This window comes from Triplophysa dalaica, chromosome 22, assembly GCF_015846415.1.
Source record: "Triplophysa dalaica isolate WHDGS20190420 chromosome 22, ASM1584641v1, whole genome shotgun sequence".
Classification (NCBI taxonomy): Eukaryota; Metazoa; Chordata; class Actinopteri; order Cypriniformes; family Nemacheilidae; genus Triplophysa; species Triplophysa dalaica.
The window spans coordinates 19,160,085-19,179,324 of record NC_079563.1 but is presented as its reverse complement, the minus strand read 5'-3'; the positions used below and the strand labels follow the sequence as shown (position 1 = coordinate 19,179,324).

The 19,240-nt window shown below is 43.1% G+C and overlaps 1 protein-coding gene and 22 non-coding genes across 23 annotated transcripts in view; 1 reads left to right on the top strand and 22 right to left on the bottom strand.

Annotated features, from left to right (window-relative positions):
• The window catches only part of lrrc75bb (leucine rich repeat containing 75Bb), a 108,854-nt gene that overhangs the window by 10,596 nt on the left and 79,018 nt on the right, over positions 1-19,240 (top strand). The window lies entirely within an intron of this gene.
• trnag-gcc (transfer RNA glycine (anticodon GCC)) lies at positions 9,205-9,275 on the bottom strand. The gene has a single exon. It is a non-coding gene; the product is annotated as a tRNA-Gly (tRNA).
• Positions 9,389-9,459, bottom strand: trnag-gcc (transfer RNA glycine (anticodon GCC)). The gene has a single exon. It is a non-coding gene; the product is annotated as a tRNA-Gly (tRNA).
• Positions 9,677-9,747, bottom strand: trnag-gcc (transfer RNA glycine (anticodon GCC)). The gene has a single exon. It is a non-coding gene; the product is annotated as a tRNA-Gly (tRNA).
• trnag-gcc (transfer RNA glycine (anticodon GCC)) lies at positions 10,254-10,324 on the bottom strand. The gene has a single exon. It is a non-coding gene; the product is annotated as a tRNA-Gly (tRNA).
• Positions 10,830-10,900, bottom strand: trnag-gcc (transfer RNA glycine (anticodon GCC)). Its single transcript has one exon. It is a non-coding gene; the product is annotated as a tRNA-Gly (tRNA).
• On the bottom strand, positions 11,615-11,685 carry trnag-gcc (transfer RNA glycine (anticodon GCC)). Its single transcript has one exon. It is a non-coding gene; the product is annotated as a tRNA-Gly (tRNA).
• trnag-gcc (transfer RNA glycine (anticodon GCC)) lies at positions 12,503-12,573 on the bottom strand. The gene has a single exon. It is a non-coding gene; the product is annotated as a tRNA-Gly (tRNA).
• trnac-gca (transfer RNA cysteine (anticodon GCA)) lies at positions 12,792-12,862 on the bottom strand. The gene has a single exon. It is a non-coding gene; the product is annotated as a tRNA-Cys (tRNA).
• trnag-gcc (transfer RNA glycine (anticodon GCC)) lies at positions 12,976-13,046 on the bottom strand. Its single transcript has one exon. It is a non-coding gene; the product is annotated as a tRNA-Gly (tRNA).
• trnag-gcc (transfer RNA glycine (anticodon GCC)) lies at positions 13,160-13,230 on the bottom strand. The gene has a single exon. It is a non-coding gene; the product is annotated as a tRNA-Gly (tRNA).
• trnag-gcc (transfer RNA glycine (anticodon GCC)) lies at positions 13,921-13,991 on the bottom strand. The gene has a single exon. It is a non-coding gene; the product is annotated as a tRNA-Gly (tRNA).
• Positions 14,105-14,175, bottom strand: trnag-gcc (transfer RNA glycine (anticodon GCC)). The gene has a single exon. It is a non-coding gene; the product is annotated as a tRNA-Gly (tRNA).
• Positions 14,472-14,542, bottom strand: trnag-gcc (transfer RNA glycine (anticodon GCC)). Its single transcript has one exon. It is a non-coding gene; the product is annotated as a tRNA-Gly (tRNA).
• On the bottom strand, positions 15,755-15,825 carry trnag-gcc (transfer RNA glycine (anticodon GCC)). Its single transcript has one exon. It is a non-coding gene; the product is annotated as a tRNA-Gly (tRNA).
• Positions 16,043-16,113, bottom strand: trnag-gcc (transfer RNA glycine (anticodon GCC)). The gene has a single exon. It is a non-coding gene; the product is annotated as a tRNA-Gly (tRNA).
• On the bottom strand, positions 16,227-16,297 carry trnag-gcc (transfer RNA glycine (anticodon GCC)). Its single transcript has one exon. It is a non-coding gene; the product is annotated as a tRNA-Gly (tRNA).
• On the bottom strand, positions 16,410-16,480 carry trnag-gcc (transfer RNA glycine (anticodon GCC)). Its single transcript has one exon. It is a non-coding gene; the product is annotated as a tRNA-Gly (tRNA).
• Positions 16,594-16,664, bottom strand: trnag-gcc (transfer RNA glycine (anticodon GCC)). The gene has a single exon. It is a non-coding gene; the product is annotated as a tRNA-Gly (tRNA).
• trnag-gcc (transfer RNA glycine (anticodon GCC)) lies at positions 16,778-16,848 on the bottom strand. Its single transcript has one exon. It is a non-coding gene; the product is annotated as a tRNA-Gly (tRNA).
• trnag-gcc (transfer RNA glycine (anticodon GCC)) lies at positions 17,145-17,215 on the bottom strand. Its single transcript has one exon. It is a non-coding gene; the product is annotated as a tRNA-Gly (tRNA).
• On the bottom strand, positions 17,329-17,399 carry trnag-gcc (transfer RNA glycine (anticodon GCC)). The gene has a single exon. It is a non-coding gene; the product is annotated as a tRNA-Gly (tRNA).
• Positions 18,586-18,656, bottom strand: trnag-gcc (transfer RNA glycine (anticodon GCC)). Its single transcript has one exon. It is a non-coding gene; the product is annotated as a tRNA-Gly (tRNA).

Here is a 19,240-nt window from a genome sequence, read left to right as displayed (position 1 = left end):
CCTCAAATCTGTTTCAGATTCCAGTCTAATCACCCACACATTTAAACAGCCCCCGAAAACTCCTCATGCGAGAACGCGAGACGGCGCAGCAGCAGTTGTTATTTCATCAAGCCGGAGCTCCTGCAAGGCAACCGGTCACATCTCTGCCGTTACTGCCTCTGTGATGAAATTAAATGATGAATCTGTTTCATAAAGTAGTCAGCAGGGCTGCAGAATAAACGGCAACAAGTCCCTGTGTAATCGTCCCTTTTCGTGTGGAGGTCTCTGTTCTCCTCAGGGGTTGCCCGTGATGCGTCCACGCGATGTTTATCAGGAAAGTGTTTGCGGATGTGCTGGGAGCAGCGAGGAGTTGGTTTTTGTCATCGAATATCTTCCTCATTCTGCTGAGCATTTGGTGGAGCATGTTTGGCTGCCTGCCTGTGTGGTGAAGATACAACCGTTGCTGTAGTCAGACATGATGGTATTCTGACCCAAATGTGGTCCTGCGGATGGTTGCAACAAAAGGTTGTCATGGAGTTTCTGGCTGGAGTGTTGGACAGATTGAGATGAAGACATGTCGGGCACTGGGGTTGCAGTTTATGTGGCCAAAGCTGGCGGAGACACACGTGTGCACATAGGCATGTAGGCACGGATCCGTTCCAGAGTTCTAAATCACAATATTAAGGAAAGGAAAAGGTTTAAATGTTTTACATATAAATGTTTTGAATGAGAAAAAAGAATGATAGGTCCTCCTCTCTTGTCTTTTTTTAGTCTACCCTCTTTTGTTTTTCATTGTTTCATTCCTGCTTCCTGACCTCCTTACAGGCTGTGTTTAAATGTGTTTGACCTACATATCAAATAAACAGCCGGCCCCTGGAGGGCTGACAGTGGCGTCGTCGTCCACACGTCTCGCAAATTGTGTTCCAACAAACCAGACCTAAACCTGTTGTGCTGAACTCAAAAGTTTAAATCATCTTTCGTGGATCTGGTTTTTGAAAGGTTTACTTTGCTTTGTTATGGTGAAGAGCTCAAGAGATAAAGCCCTTGCAATGCTTGACTTAATCCAATCAGATACTCCACCTTCACTACCCATGAGCATCTTTCAGGCGGGGAGCTCCTAGTACAGAACATGAAGCTTGCACAAACGCTGAGGAGTCTTTAGACTATTTCTAATCCCACTGTTTTTCGAGTTAATTTCATTTCTTCAATGTAGATTTTTATATATTGTGAGATTGTAAACCCTGTCCAGATAATGCATAAAATGTACACATCATGGTAGTCAGAATGCAAGCGAATGTGCCGACTCAAATTCCCGGAGCGCAGATGTATGAAAACACAGAGCAGACAGTCTGCATCAATCGTCTCTACAGTAGATCTTACAGGATCTATCAGCCGTGGGGTTCACTCTTTCTGAAGCAATACCTTTTAACACCATTTTTGCTACTATTATACAATCCATAACTTTTAGAAGGCATTAGAATCGTGCTAACAAACACGTACGTGTAGCGAGAACGCAGCATTAGCACTCAACAGGGTTTTATTGAAAATGTCACTTTTTTCAAAGAGTAAATAATTTTGTGATTTTTAAAGTTCTACTTTGGTTTATGCAGTGTCCAACAATAAGTTTACATGTTTCTATATACATTCATGGTGTAAAAATACTTTTGTTACCTTACTTCTTATCTGACTCTCAAATGATTAGTTCGGCGATTCATCCTTCTAATCCCCTCCTTTCTGTCACCCTACTCTGATCTGATTGGTCAGATGGTCTACTCTGCTGTGATTGGTCTACCTCGTGCGAACATAGCCGGGCATTACACCGAGAGACACAAATCTGACCCAGAACTCAAATTAGAACGACAGATGACTCGTTTGCGTGATTCAGAGTCGACTCATTTTGTTATTTATAACTTTGTTATTCGTTCACTTTCGGCTTTACAACTTGGCAGACTGCATACATTCATTCTTTAAATGTTTTCACTGATACGAGAAAGCAGGGGTCTCCATTTTCAGAGTCACACTATCACACACATTGTGTGCTATAATCTTTATTATGATGATTGCTTTCCATACTCTCGGCCTGCCATAGGCTGGTATGAGAGAGGAACTCTGGCAAATATAACAGTACCACAGTGTTGTGGGGTTCTGAAAGGGAAGGTATATGATATACCTCATAGAAATATACTCATGATTTATTTTATGAAAATGACTATGATATAGAGACATTTTTAATTGATAGCATGCATGAGAGTGCATGAATGGGGACAATTCTTGAAGCTCCACAGGAAGTCAACTTTGAAATAAATATGACATGTTACTTTTCTTTTCAAGCTTAAACTAGATTTTCTGATGCATGTAGATTTTTCTTATTATTAATTTAATCTGAATTGATTAGACATATGATTTGCATGTGGATTTTCCCATGTAGTGCCTGATGGGATGTGTGTGTGTGCATTTTGTTTATTTATAATAGCAAATATATTATAATGAATCCATTATCTACTAGTCTAATCCCCACAGCTTCAGTTGATTCTAAGACTCTTGGTTGTGATATATTTAGTTTGATATATTGAAGGAAATTCCAGCATTTGGCTCATATCTTCTGCATCTCAGATTTTCTCCTGAGAAAAATACTCGGAACTCATACAAATGAGTTTCAAGAGAAATGCCAACAATGTCACTGTAATACATCTCAATAAAATGGAAGGAAGGAGTCGGGAACCGGAAAACATTAAACAACTTTTAATATAAATAATAACAGCCGGCGGCCCCTCACGGACGACCGCCGGCGAACAAAACATAAACATAAACATAAATACCAATATAAATACAAACGTAAAACAAGTTCGGGCCCGGTCCTCTCTCTTCGACGGTCCGGTCGCTCGTTCCTTTTATGCTCCCATCTCCTACGTGATTCGAGCCCGGTGTGCGCACAGCTGGCGCTAATTCACAATTACTCACCGGACTCGAACCACGGTCTCGCCCCGCCTACTCTACTACATACCCCCATCACCCCTCACAGGCCGGGGGGTACCCCCGCGACTGTGCAAGCTCCCTCCCCCTCCCTCGGGGGGGGGTGGGGGGTATGCAGCGACGAGACGAGACAACGGAGACGGGAGCCCTCGGAGCGACCGGAAAGAGAGAGGGGAGAGAGAAAAACAAAAAATCCGGTTCCCCGACATGCTGCCGCTCGTTCCTCAACCAGCCGGAGTACTCTCCTTCGCGGTGCCTTGCGGTGGCCCTGGGGCTTCGGTGGACGGCTCGACCGTCCGCCCCCTGGCGGCCGGCGGTGGCTCCTCCTTTATCCGGGAGTCGGGGCGGGTTCCCCGTCCCCTGTTCCTCCCCCTTGGGCGGACGGACGCAGGCTCCGGCCTCTGGCAGGCGGTGGCTCACCCGGCACTTCCGCCCCCTGCTCCTCCCCCTCGGGGGACGGACACAGGCTCCGGCCTCTGGCGGACGGCGGAAACCCCCCCGCTCCCACTTGGACGAAAGCCACCCCACCTCGACCCAGGGGCGCGGCAGCAAAGGTCGCCGTTCCACCGAAGTTTTGACGGTGGCCGCACTGTGCACTTCCGTTTCCCCAGAGCCACCGCTTCGGGCAGCCACTGGCGGACGCCCTTCGTCCGCGCTGCCCGAACTCTCCGGCACCGCGAGGCCACTCGGCGGCGAGGACTCTCCGACAGCATGTCTCTCCTTCCTCCCGGGTTTCGGCACCAATGGATAGTTCACCACATCCCCATGTACACACCTCACTTTAACCATACGGCCCATATCCCTTGCCACAAATTGAGTCAGGCTTTGGTGTATTGAGGTTTGGTTACATCCTGAATCCACCAGAGCCTGGTATGTACCCCCTCTTATACTCACAGGTATTTGGTACAGCCCGTCTTGACCGAGGGCAGCCGATGGGTTGTCGGGCACCCGGATCATCATACCGACCTCCATCATTGGACATCGGTCGATAAAATGTCCGGGATCCCCACAACGCCAACAGGCCGGCCCAGAAGTCCCCGCCGCCCTAGCGGCAGGAGGCAGACCCCCGAATTGGCGAGGAGAGGCAGACGGGGGAAAGGGGGTGTTGTGCCCCTGGCCCTGTAGATTCCCGGCTCCCTCGACAGTCCGGGTCACTCCCATCTCTGGCGACATCCGGGTCCGTGGAGCTGGACGGGGAAGGAAACTCCCCCGGGTCCTGGGAAAGGGTACAGGGCGAGGAGAAGAATAAGGAGAAGTGGAGAGAGAGAGAGATGTAGAATTTTGGGGTACGCCGACCCCGGGGCACGCCATCAACTGGTCCTCCGCCAGCTGGATGGCCTGGGCCAGCGATGATGGTCGGTGACACTGGACCCACTGGGCAGTTTTCCTGGGGAGTCGACCCACGAACTGCTCCAGTGTCACCTTGTCCACTACCTGGTCGATAGTGCTGGCGTCGGCCATCAGCCATTTGCGGCAGGCGTCCCGGAGCTGGTGAGCAAAAGCGAACGGGTGACCGCGATCCCCCATCTCCAATGACCGGAACCGCTGGCGATGTTGTTCCGGATTGAGCCCCACCCGCTCAAGGATCGCCTTCTTGAGGTCCGCGTACTGAAGCAGACTCGCCACGGGCAGCTGTTGGGCAGCCATCTGGGCCTCGCCCGTCAACAGGGGGATTAGACGGGCTGACCAGGCGTCTGGCTGCCATCCCGATAGTTCCGCGGACCTCTCGAATAGTTCCAAGAAGGCTTCCGGCTCATCTTGGGGGCCCATCTTGTGGAGTGGGATGTTGGGGGACGCGATCGTTGACCCGGACGCGGCTCCTCCCTGACTCACCCAGCTCCGGAACGACTCGCGGGATTCCTGCTGAGCCTGGATAAGAGCCTGGAAACGGCGCTCTTGGTCCTCCCTCAGACTCAGCAGAGCCTGATGTTGTTGCTGGTGAAGTCCCGCGAGCGATGTGATGACTTCCGCAAATGGCGATCCTGGCGGAGTCTGCATATTGACGGCGGCTGCTCCTTTCTTCCCGGGTTTCGGCACCAATGTAAACTAGTTCGTTTCGGACTTGAAGAAAGGAGTCGGGAACCGGAAAACATTAAACAACTTTTAATATAAATAATAACAGCCGGCGGCCCCTCACGGACGACCGCCGGCGAACAAAACATAAACATAAACATAAATACCAATATAAATACAAACGTAAAACAAGTTCGGGCCCGGTCCTCTCTCTTCGACGGTCCGGTCGCTCGTTCCTTTTATGCTCCCATCTCCTACGTGATTCGAGCCCGGTGTGCGCACAGCTGGCGCTAATTCACAATTACTCACCGGACTCGAACCACGGTCTCGCCCCGCCTACTCTACTACAGTCACAAACTGAGCTCAGATTTGTCAAGCCTGCTAACAAAAGTCTCGCTATGACGCAATTTGGGCTATTTTGCTCTCTGTATGACCACAAACATCATCCCAAGGGTTAGTGAAAGGAGAAGTGGAATCCAAAATTTGACGTAGACCTGCGACCAGAAGAGCGTGTCACAATATTAAAAAAAATGTCTCGGGGACATCATTTCATATAGAGCACATGTCAGGGGGTCTGAAAAGGAATCTATTAATGCAAATATGTCTTGGAAAATGCCATGTTGTCAAGCATTGGTAGAATCTCACACAGAAATTGGCTGAACAGAGTTGTGACAATGTTATTTCAAGAGTCACGGTGGTGGAGAGAAAGCGCCTGGTCTCCGTAAACACACGGATTTGCGGTGACAGGCTTTTGAATGGATTTTACTCCAAAGTCGGTGTGTGAAGAGAGAGGAAAAGCCTTCTGTGTGCACGCTGTTGAAGCTCAGCACATAAATCTGGGGATTTGCTAAATCAACTGATTTACAGCATTGAAAGTCTCGTGTGGATCTTTAACAGATGAAAGATTGTGTTTGGTGCTAATGGAGACATGACATTTGTATTGAAAAAACATGGCAAATGTCTGACAATTTCCTGTTTGTTTGTAATTTTCATTGTTGCCTTTCTATGATAATGCAGATGCTTTTAATAGGTTGTGATAGCTCTTGTGAAAAACATGCCAATATCCCAAAGGGCAGTGTTAATGTATGAAGCAATTAGAGCCAGTAGATCTCTTATTAAGCGGGACGGTTAGCCCTCCATGGATTTGAGAGAAGTCTTCACTTACTTCAATAATTCTATGAATTGATCTCCTTTGTCAATCGACCTTCCATTGTACCCTCGAAACCACTTTATCAGTCTGTTAAAGATTCGCTTTAACTTTTGCCTCTATAGCACTACCTCTGTTTAAACCATAAAATTGCAGGTTACTTAACATTTCAGTTTTTCGATTTCATGGTAGTTTTATTAATATTTTGATTTAGCTCTTATTTTATATTTTGAGTTTTAATGTTAAAATGAGTAAAATTTTTAGCAGTTTTCTTAAATGCATATGTCATTTTATTGTTCATTTGTTTATTTTTTATTTTCCTCGATAAGCTACATTTATTTCTTTGTTTTTATTTATTTTTAATAACTAATTTTAGTGCCACTTCATTGCAAACTTTTTTACTTCATTCCCTAGACAACATTTCTATTTTGTTTAGTTTTTCAAATATTATTTAGGTGAAGATTTTTTTTTCCAGTAAAAAGAAATGAATTAGTAGTTTAGTGAGCTGATATAATACCTGACAGCTCACATTTTATAAACATTATTATATCCTTTCCGTTTTAACCCAAGATTCACAGAGTTCAGCTTTGCTTCAACATACATCTGATTGTCGTGTTTTTTTTTTACTTAAGTATCATAAGTTGTTATTTAATCAGAATGCAAAGTTACTTCTCGATAAAGGAGTCAATGAAGAAACATGTTTGCTTGCATGTGGTGTTGTTACAGCGTCTACCAGCTGTGGCTGCCAAAGCTAACCTTGTTGACAAGGTACAGAAACCTTGACCCCCTCATGATACTGTACCAAGATGTTCTTTAAATTCCCTTGTAGTATCATGTAAAACCCAAAGTTATCAACATGGTAATCATTTGGTGGCGTATATCTCAAAATACCACAGTATTACTATTTCTGGTAAATTAGTCTGATTGAGAGAAAACCGCATTTACAATGATCCTGCAATAAAGGTCATTTCATCTTTAGTCTAAACCTGGCCCGCTGATATTTTACCTTGCACATGGGCAACTGATTTTGGACTGCAGGCTGTTAAACCCACCCCCGCTCAAGCAGATCACAGCACCCCACCTCGCAACTATGACATTGACACACAGCGAGTCTGTTTTGGAAAAAGGCTGATCTGTGTGATTGTGTGGCTGCTAGAATACTGCTCCCAAACAGAAAAGTGTGTGCAGTGTGCCAGGCGGCTCCTGTAGGAAAGCCCTTAATCCAATCAGACGAGCCCAAACTCAGAACAATGCAGCACATGGCGTACAAAGTCCAAATCCTGCAGTCACAGCACAAGCCCTCTGAATGTAATGCTATCATGCCAAGCAGAAGAGAAGCAGATGGACTTTCCCCAATGCAGATGGGCGGGGTGCTGCGAGGTGATTGAAGGAGGGAGCTGCATTACTGTTCAGTTCTCAGCTTTTAATTTAAAGCATAGGACCTATAGAGCCATACATCATTCATAGGAATGCCATGTATGCCAAAAATGTCTATGCGATGCAAAGGATTGATTTGTAGGAAGGGCTTCATTATGATCCCAAGTGTTAATTTTGAGAATTGACAGGCTTGATATTCTGTGATTGTAAAATGCCTCTGGCCCTGTATTTAAAACTCATCTGCAGAAAGGAATATGTGCACTGAACAAGACACTCATAAGCGAACATTTGCCTATGTTGACAGGGACTAATTATTTGAATTATTTCTTGCTTGTCAGCTTGAATCCTGAGGGCGAAAACAATTGACTCATTGAAGCATCCATCAATATTTCCATTTCTTTGCTTCTTTGGATCAGACAGAGGGGTGCCTGATCCGAAACCATCATCCCTTATGATTTGTTCTTGCATATGTGGATAGGCAATGTGTGTACTGATGTGTGGAAGAAGAGTACTATTCTTGCACTTTACAAACACATATAATGTGAAAATAACTGGAATATTAGAATTAAGTAGTCATTCTTTGCATCTTACTAAGGAAATCTGGATGCTTCGGCCTGGAATTGAACCAAGGCCTCCTGTGTAAAAATTCAATGTTTGTTGTACAGATCCAGACCTCCCGATTCAGAACAATCCATATTTACATTTACATTTCGACATTTAGCAGACGCTATAATCCAAAGCGACTTACAAAGAGTTTAGGAGCAATAAGCGATAGTTGATACAGGAGCCATAATACATTAGGTGCCAATACAAAGTTACTGGTTTCAACAAAAGCTAGACCACTACATGTTGAGAGAAAGGGTTAATGTATTTTTTTTTTCATTTGTTTGTCAAGTATTCACAGAAGAGATGGGTTTTAAGTAGTTTTTTAAATGTTGTGAGAGATGTGGTTGAACGGACAGAGTTAGGAAGAATGTTCCACCAGGGAGGAGTTGTGAATGAGAACGAGCGGGAGAGCGATTTACTGCCCTTATGGGAAGGCAATACAAGACGCCGCTGGTTTGCTGAATGCAGGGATCTTGATGGGGTGTAGGAGTGCAGGAGAGTGTGGAAGTAAGCCGGTGCAGATCCAGTGATAGTCCTGTAGGCAGGCATTAGTGACTTGAATCGGATACGGGCTGCAACCGGTAGCCAGTGAAGAGAGATGAAAAGGGGAGTATCAATTGACTTCGGAGCAGGTGAGAATTCTACCACTGAACCACCAATGCTTCTGATGGTGACTTTTTGACTAAGTTTCAGCAGTTTTAACCAATCTGTACTGGAGATTTTAAACTTAATTTCTGGGGGTTTTACACTTTCTGACCTCAAAAAACCATTGATCTGCATTGGCCGGGAATCGGACCCGGGACTCCCGCGTGGCAGGCGAGAATTCTACCACTGAACCACCAATGCTTCTGATGGTTGCTTCTTGACTAAGTTTCAGCAGTTTTTACCAATATGTACTGGAGATTTTTAGATTAGATGATTAGATTAGATTAAACTTTATTGTCATTACACATATACAAGTACAGTGTAACGAAATAGAGTTTAGGTCTAACCAGAAGTGCAATTAGCAAGTGCAGGATATACAGTGTGAATAAATACAGAATACAATATTAGGAAAATACTCAATTTCTGGAGGTTTTAAACTTTGTGTCCTCCAAAGCTCATTGATATGCATTGGCCGGGAATCGGACCCGGGTCTCCCGCGTGGCAGGCGAGAATTCTACCACTGAACCACCAATGCTTCTGATGGTGACTTTTTGACTAAGTTTCAGCAGTTTTAACTAATCTGTACTGGAGATTTTAAACTTAATTTCTGGAGGTTTTAAACTTTGTGACCTCAAAAATCCATTGATCTGCATTGGCCGGGAATCGGACCCGGGTCTCCCGCGTGGCAGGCGAGAATTCTACCACTGAACCACCAATGCTTCTGATGGTGACTTTTTGACTAAGTTTGAGCAGTTTTTACCAATCTGTAGTGGAGATTTTAAACTTAATTTGTGGAGGTTTTGAACTGAGTGAACCACCAATGCTTCTGATGGTGACTTTTGACTAAGTTTCAACAGTTTTTACAAATCTTTGCTCAAGATTTTGAACACAATTTCAGGAGGTTTTATACTTTGTGTCCTCGAAAGCTCATTGATATGCATTGGCCGGGAATCGGACCCGGGTCTCCCGCGTGGCAGGCGAGAATTCTACCACTGAACCACCAATGCTTCTGATGGCAATTTTTTGACTAAGTTTCAGCAGTTTTTACAAACCTTTACTCAAGATTTTGAACATAATTTCAGGAGGTTTTAAACTTTGTGTCCTCGAAAGCTCATAGATATGCATTGGCCGGGAATCGGACCCGGGTCACCCGCGTGGCAGGCGAGAATTCTACCACTGAACCACCAATGCTTCTGATGGTGACTTTTTGACTAAGTTTCAGGAGTTTTTACCAATATGTACTGGAGATTTTAAACTTAAATTCTGGAGGTTTTGAACTGAGTGAACCACCAATGCTTCTGATGGTAACTTTTTGACTAAGTTTCAGCAGTTCTTACCAATCTGTACTGGAGATTTTAAACTTAATTTGTGGAGGTTTTGAACTGAGTGAACCACCAATGCTTCTGATGGTGACTTTTGACTAAGTTTCAACAGATTTTACCAATCTGTACTGGAAATTTTGAATTTAATTTCTGGAGGTTCTGAACTTTGTGTCCTCAAAAGCTCATTGATATGCATTGGCCGGGAATCGGACCCGGGTCTCCCGCGTGGCAGGCGAGAATTCTACCACTGAACCACCAATGCTTCTGATGGTGACTTTTTGACTAAGTTTCAGCAGTTTTTACCAATCTGTACTTGAGATTTTAAACTTAATTTGTGGAGGTTTTGAACTGAGTGAACCACCATTGCTTCTAATGGTGACTTTTGACTAAGTTTCAACAGATTTTACCAATCTGTATTGTAAATTTTGAATTTAATTTCTGGAGGTTCTGAACTTTGTGTCCTCAAAAGCTCATTGATATGCATTGGCTGGGAATCGGACCCGGGTCTCCCGCGTGGCAGGCGAGAATTCTACCACTGAACCACCAATGCTTCTGATGGTGACTTTTTGACTAAGTTTCAGCAGTTTTTACCAATCTGTACTGGAGATTTTAAACTTAATTTGTGGAGGTTTTGAACTGAGTGAACCACCAATGCTTCTGATGGTGACTTTTGACTAAGTTTCAACAGTTTTTACAAATCTTTGCTCAAGATTTTGAACACAATTTCAGGAGGTTTTAAACTTTGTGTCCTCGAAAGCTCATTGATATGCATTGGCCGGGAATCGGACCCGGGTCTCCCGCGTGGCAGGCGAGAATTCTACCACTGAACCACCAATGCTTCTTATGGTGACTTTTTGACTAAGTTCCAGCAGTTTTTACCAATCTCTACTGGAGATTTTAAACTTAATTTCTGGAGGTTTTGAACTGAGTGAACCACCAATGCTTCTGATGGTGACTTTTGACATAGTTTCAGCAGTTTTAAACAATCTGTACTGGAGATTTTAAACTTAATTTCTGGAGGTTTTGAACTGAGTGAACCACCAATGCTTCTGATGGTGATTTTTTGACTAAGTTTCAGCAGTTTTTACCAATCTGTACTTGAGATTTTAAACTTAATTTGTGGAGGTTTTGAACTGAGTGAACCACCATTGCTTCTAATGGTGACTTTTGACTAAGTTTCAACAGATTTTACCAATCTGTATTGTAAATTTTGAATTTAATTTCTGGAGGTTCTGAACTTTGTGTCCTCAAAAGCTCATTGATATGCATTGGCTGGGAATCGGACCCGGGTCTCCCGCGTGGCAGGCGAGAATTCTACCACTGAACCACCAATGCTTCTGATGGTGACTTTTTGACTAAGTTTCAGCAGTTTTTACCAATCTGTACTGGAGATTTTAAACTTAATTTGTGGAGGTTTTGAACTGAGTGAACCACCAATGCTTCTGATGGTGACTTTTGACTAAGTTTCAACAGTTTTTACAAATCTTTGCTCAAGATTTTGAACACAATTTCAGGAGGTTTTAAACTTTGTGTCCTCGAAAGCTCATTGATATGCATTGGCCGGGAATCGGACCCGGGTCTCCCGCGTGGCAGGCGAGAATTCTACCACTGAACCACCAATGCTTCTTATGGTGACTTTTTGACTAAGTTCCAGCAGTTTTTACCAATCTCTACTGGAGATTTTAAACTTAATTTCTGGAGGTTTTGAACTGAGTGAACCACCAATGCTTCTGATGGTGACTTTTGACATAGTTTCAGCAGTTTTAAACAATCTGTACTGGAGATTTTAAACTTAATTTCTGGAGGTTTTGAACTGAGTGAACCACCAATGCTTCTGATGGTGACTTTTGACTAAGTTTCAACAGTTTTTACCAATCTCTACTGGAGATTTTAAACTTAATTTCTGGAGGTTTTGAACTGAGTGAACCACCAATGCTTCTGATGGTGACTTTTGACATAGTTTCAGCAGTTTTTACCAATCTGTACTGGAGATTTTAAACTTAATTTGTGGAGGTTTTGAACTGAGTGACCCACCATTGCTTCTGATGGTGACTTTTGACTAAGTTTCAACAGATTTTACCAATCTGTATTGTAAATTTTGAATTTAATTTCTGGAGGTTCTGAACTTTGTGTCCTCAAAAGCTCATTGATATGCATTGGCCGTGAATCGGACCCGGGTCTCCCGCGTGGCAGGCGAGAATTCTACCACTGAACCACCAATGCTTCTGATGGTGACTTTTTGACTAAGTTTCAGCAGTTTTTACCAATCTGTACTGGAGATTTTAAACTTAATTTGTGGAGGTTTTGAACTGAGTGAACCACCAATGCTTCTGATGGTGACTTTTGACTAAGTTTCAACAGTTTTTACAAATCTTTGCTCAAGATTTTGAACACAATTTCAGGAGGTCTTAAACTTTGTGTCCACGAAAGCTCATTGATATGCATTGGCCGGGAATCGGACCCGGGTCTCCCGCGTGGCAGGCGAGAATTCTACCACTGAACCACCAATGCTTCTGATGGTGACTTTTTGACTAAGTTTCAGGAGTTTTTACCAATATGTACTGGAGATTTTAAACTTAATTTCTGGAGGTTTTGAACTGAGTGAACCACCAATGCTTCTGATGGTGACATTTTGACAAAGTTTCAGCAGTTTTTACCAATCTGTACTGGAGATTTTAAACTTAATTTCTGGAGGTTTTAAACTTTGTGACCTCAAAAATCTATTGATCTGCATTGGCTGGGAATCGGACCCGGGTCTCCCGCGTTGCAGGCGAGAATTCTACCACTGAACCACCAATGCTTCTGATGGCGACTTTTTGACTATGTTTCAGCAGTTTTTACAAATCTTTACTCAAGATTTTGAACATAATTTCAGGAGGTTTTAAACTTTGTGTCCTCGAAAGCTCATAGATATGCATTGGCCGGGAATCGGACCCGGGTCTCCCGCGTGGCAGGCGAGAATTCTACCACTGAACCACCAATGCTTCTGATGGGGATTTTTTGACTAAGTTTCAGCAGTTTTTACAAACCTTTACTCAAGATTTTGAACATAATTTCAGGAGGTTTTAAACTTTGTGTCCTCGAAAGCTCATTGATCTGCATTGGCCGGGAATCGGACCCGGGTCTCCCGCGTGGCAGGCGAGAATTCTACCACTGAACCACCAATGCTTCTGATGGTGACATTTTGACTAAGTTTCAGCAGATCTTACCAATCTGTACTGGAGATTTTAAACTTAATTTGTGGAGGTTTTGAACTGAGTGAACCACCAATGCTTCTGATGGTGACTTTTTGACTAAGTTTCAGCAATTTTTACCAATCTGTACTGGAGATTTTAAACTTAATTTCTGGAGGTTTTGAACTGAGTGAACCACCAATGCTTCTGATGGTGACATTTTGACAAAGTTTCAGCAGTTTTTACCAATCTGTACTGGAGATTTTAAACTTAATTTCTGGAGGTTTTAAACTTTGTGACCTCAAAAATCCATTGATCTGCATTGGCCGGAAATCGGACCCGGGTCTCCCGCGTGGCAGGCGAGAATTCTCCCACTGAACCACCAATGCTTCTGATGGTGACTTTTGACTAAGTTTCAACAGATTTTACCAATCTGTACTGGAAATTTTGAATTTAATTTCTGGAGGTTTTGAACTTTGTGTCCTCAAAAGCTCATTGATATGCATTGGCCGGGAATCGGACCCGGGTTTCCCGCGTGGCAGGCGAGAATTCTACCACTGAACCACCAATGCTTCTGATGGTGACTTTTTGACTAAGTTTCAGCAGTTTTTACCAATCTGTAGTGGAGATTTTAAACTTAATTTGTGGAGGTTTTAAACTTTGTGACCTCAAAAATCCATTGATCTGCATTGGCCGGGAATCGGACCCGGGTCTCCCGCGTGGCAGGCGAGAATTCTACCACTGAACCACCAATGCTTCTGATGGTGACTTTTTGACTAAGTTTCAGCAGTTTTAACTAATCTGTACTGGAGATTTTAAACTTAATTTCAGGAGGTTTTAAACTTTGTGTCCTCGAAAGCTCATTGATATGCATTGGCCGGGAATCGGACCCGGGTCTCCCGCGTGGCAGGCGAGAATTCTACCACTGAACCACCAATGCTTCTGATGGTGACTTTTTGACTAAGTTTCAGCAGTTTTAACTAATCTGTACTGGAGATTTTAAACTTAATTTCTGGAGGTTTTAAACTTTGTGACCTCAAAAATCCATTGATCTGCATTGGCCGGAAATCGGACCCGGGTCTCCCGCGTGGCAGGCGAGAATTCTCCCACTGAACCACCAATGCCTCTGATGGTGACTTTTGACTAAGTTTCAGCAGTTTTTACAAACCTTTACTCAAGATTTTGAACATAATTTCAGGAGGTTTTAAACTTTGTGTCCTCGAAAGCTCATAGATATGCATTGGCCGGGAATCGGACCCGGGTCTCCCGCGTGGCAGGCGAGAATTCTACCACTGAACCACCAATGCTTCTGATTGTGACTTTTTGACTAAGTTTCAGCAGTTTTAAACAATCTGTACTGGAGATTTTAAACTTAATTTCTGGAGGTTTTGAACTGAGTGAACCACCAATGCTTCTGATGGTGACTTTTGACATAGTTTCAGCAGTTTTTACCAATCTGTACTGGAGATTTTAAACTTAATTTGTGGAGGTTTTGAACTGAGTGAACCACCATTGCTTCTGATGGTGACTTTTGACTAAGTTTCAACAGATTTTACCAATCTGTACTGGAAATTTTGAATTTAATTTCTGGAGGTTTTGAACTTTGTGTCCTCAAAAGCTCATTGATATGCATTGGCCGTGAATCGGACCCGGGTCTCCCGCGTGGCAGGAGAGAATTCTACCACTGAACCACCAATGCTTCTGATGGTGACTTTTTGACTAAGTTTCAGCAGTTTTTACCAATCTGTACTGGAGATTTTAAACTTAATTTGTGGAGGTTTTGAACTGAGTGAACCACCAATGCTTCTGATGGTGACTTTTGACTAAGTTTCAACAGTTTTTACAAATCTTTGCTCAAGATTTTGAACACAATTTCAGGAGGTCTTAAACTTTGTGTCCTCGAAAGCTCATTGATATGCATTGGCCGGGAATCGGACCGGGGTCTCCCGCGTGGCAGGCGAGAATTCTACCACTGAACCACCAATGCTTCTGATGGTGACTTTTTGACTAAGTTTCAGGAGTTTTTACCAATATGTACTGGAGATTTTAAACTTAATTTCTGGAGGTTTTGAACTGAGTGAACCACCAATGCTTCTGATGGTGACATTTTGACTAAGTTTCAGCAGTTCTTACCAATCTGTACTGGAGATTTTAAACTTAATTTGTGGAGGTTTTGAACTGAGTGAACCACCAATGCTTCTGATGGTGACTTTTTGACTAAGTTTCAGCAATTTTTACCAATCTGTACTGGAGATTTTAAACTTAATTTGTGGAGGTTTTGAACTGAGTGAACCACCAATGCTTCTGATGGTGACTTTTGACTAAGTTTCAACAGATTTTACCAATCTGTACTGGAGATTTTAAACTTAATTTGTGGAGGTTTTGAACTGAGTGAACCACCAATGCTTCTGATGGCAATTTTTTGACTAAGTTTCAGCAGTTTTTACAAACCTTTACTCAAGATTTTGAACATAATTTCAGGAGGTTTTAAACTTTGTGTCCTCGAAAGCTCATAGATATGCATTGGCCGGGAATCGGACCCGGGTCTCCCGCGTGGCAGGCGAGAATTCTACCACTGAACCACCAATGCTTCTGATGGTGACTTTTTGACTAAGTTTCAGGAGTTTTTACCAATATGTAGTGGAGATTTTAAACTTAATTTGTGGAGGTTTTGAACTGAGTGAACCACCAATGCTTCTGATGGTGACTTTTGACTAAGTTTCAACAGTTTTTACAAATCTTTGCTCAAGATTTTGAACACAATATCAGGAGGTTTTAAACTTTGTGTCCTCGAAAGCTCATTGATATGCATTGGCCGGGAATCGGACCCGGGTCTCCCGCGTGGCAGGCGAGAATTCTACCACTGAACCACCAATGCTTCTGATGGTGACTTTTTGACTAAGTTTCAGCAGTTTTAACTAATCTGTACTGGAGATTTTAAACTTAATTTCTGGAGGTTTTAAACTTTGTGACCTCAAAAATCCATTGATCTGCATTGGCCGGGAATCGGACCCGGGTCTCCCGCGTGGCAGGCGAGAATTCTACCACTGAACCACCAATGCTTCTGATGGTGACTTTTGACTAAGTTTCAACAGATTTTACCAATCTGTACTGGAAATTTTGAATTTAATTTCTGGAGGTTTTGAACTTTGTGTCCTCAAAAGCTCATTGATATGCATTGGCCGGGAATCGGACCCGGGTCTCCCGCGTGGCAGGCGAGAATTCTACCACTGAACCACCAATGCTTCTGATAGTGACTTTTTGACTAAGTTTCAGCAGTTTTTACCAATCTGTGGTGGAGATTTTAAACTTAATTTGTGGAGGTTTTGAACTTTGTGACCTCAAAAATCCATTGATCTGCATTGGCCGGGAATCGGACCCGGGTCTCCCGCGTGGCAGGCGAGAATTCTACCACTGAACCACCAATGCTTCTGATGGTGACTTTTTGACTAAGTTTCAGCAGTTTTAACTAATCTGTACTGGAGATTTTAAACTTAATTTCAGGAGGTTTTAAACTTTGTGTCCTCGAAAGTTCATTGATATGCATTGGCCGGGAATCGGACCCGGGTCTCCCGCGTGGCAGGCGAGAATTCTACCACTGAACCACCAATGCTTCTGATGGTGACTTTTTGACTAAGTTTCAGCAGTTTTAACTAATCTGTACTGGAGATTTTAAACTTAATTTCTGGAGGTTTTAAACTTTGTGACCTCAAAAATCCATTGATCTGCATGGGCCGGAAATCGGACCCGGGTCTCCCGCGTGGCAGGCGAGAATTCTACCACTGAACCACCAATGCTTCTGATGGTGACTTTTGACTAAGTTTCAACAGATTTTACCAATCTGTACTGGAAATTTTGAATTTAATTTCTGGAGGTTTTGAACTTTGTGTCCTCAAAAGCTCATTGATATGCATTGGCCGGGAATCGGACCCGGGTCTCCCGCGTGGCAGGCGAGAATTCTACCACTGAACCACCAATGCTTCTGATGGTGACTTTTTGACTAAGTTTCAGCAGTTTTTACCAATCTGTACTGGAGATTTTAAACTTAATTTGTGGAGGTTTTAAACTTTGTGACCTCAAAAATCCATTGATCTGCATTGGCCGGGAATCGGACCCGGGTCTCCCGCGTGGCAGGCGAGAATTCTACCACTGAACCACCAATGCTTCTGATGGTGACTTTTTGACTAAGTTTCAGCAGTTTTTACCAATCTGTACTGGAAATTTTGAATTTAATTTCTGGAGGTTTTGAACTTTGTGTCCTCAAAAGCTCATTGATATGCATTGGCCGTGAATCGGACCCGGGTCTCCCGCGTGGCAGGAGAGAATTCTACCACTGAACCACCAATGCTTCTGATGGTGACTTTTGACTAAGTTTCAACAGATTTTACCAATCTGTACTGGAAATTTTGAATTTAATTTCTGGAGGTTTTGAACTTTGTGTCCTCAAAAGCTCATTGATATGCATTGGCCGTGAATCGGACCCGGGTCTCCCGCGTGGCAGGAGAGAATTCTACCACTGAACCACCAATGCTTCTGATGGTGACTTTTTGACTAAGTTTCAGCAGTTTTTACCAATCTGTACTGGAGATTTTAAACTTAATTTGTGGAGGTTTTGAACTGAGTGAACCACCAATGCTTCTGATGGTGACTTTTGACTAAGTTTCAACAGTTTTTACAAATCTTTGCTCAAGATTTTGAACACAATTTCAGGAGGTCTTAAACTTTGTGTCCTCGAAAGCTCATTGATATGCATTGGCCGGGAATCGGACCGGGGTCTCCCGCGTGGCAGGCGAGAATTCTACCACTGAACCACCAATGCTTCTGATGGTGACTTTTTGACTAAGTTTCAGGAGTTTTTACCAATATGTACTGGAGATTTTAAACTTAATTTCTGGAGGTTTTGAACTGAGTGAACCACCAATGCTTCTGATGGTGACATTTTGACTAAGTTTCAGCAGTTCTTACCAATCTGTACTGGAGATTTTAAACTTAATTTGTGGAGGTTTTGAACTGAGTGAACCACCAATGCTTCTGATGGTGACTTTTTGACTAAGTTTCAGCAATTTTTACCAATCTGTACTGGAGATTTTAAACTTAATTTGTGGAGGTTTTGAACTGAGTGAACCACCAATGCTTCTGATGGTGACTTTTGACTAAGTTTCAACAGATTTTACCAATCTGTACTGGAGATTTTAAACTTAATTTGTGGAGGTTTTGAACTGAGTGAACCACCAATGCTTCTGATGGTGACTTTTGACTAAGTTTCAACAGTTTTTACAAATCTTTGCTCAAGATTTTGAACACAATTTCAGGAGGTTTTAAACTTTGTGTCCTCGAAAGCTCATTGATATGCATTGGCCGGGAATCGGACCCGGGTCTCCCGCGTGGCAGGCGAGAATTCTACCACTGAACCACCAATGCTTCTTATGGTGACTTTTTGACTAAGTTCCAGCAGTTTTTACCAATCTCTACTGGAGATTTTAAACTTAATTTCTGGAGGTTTTGAACTGAGTGAACCACCAATGCTTCTGATGGTGACTTTTGACATAGTTTCAGCAGTTTTAAACAATCTGTACTGGAGATTTTAAACTTAATTTCTGGAGGTTTTGAACTGAGTGAACCACCAATGCTTCTGATGGTGATTTTTTGACTAAGTTTCAGCAGTTTTTACCAATCTGTACTTGAGATTTTAAACTTAATTTGTGGAGGTTTTGAACTGAGTGAACCACCATTGCTTCTAATGGTGACTTTTGACTAAGTTTCAACAGATTTTACCAATCTGTATTGTAAATTTTGAATTTAATTTCTGGAGGTTCTGAACTTTGTGTCCTCAAAAGCTCATTGATATGCATTGGCTGGGAATCGGACCCGGGTCTCCCGCGTGGCAGGCGAGAATTCTACCACTGAACCACCAATGCTTCTGATGGTGACTTTTTGACTAAGTTTCAGCAGTTTTTACCAATCTGTACTGGAGATTTTAAACTTAATTTGTGGAGGTTTTGAAC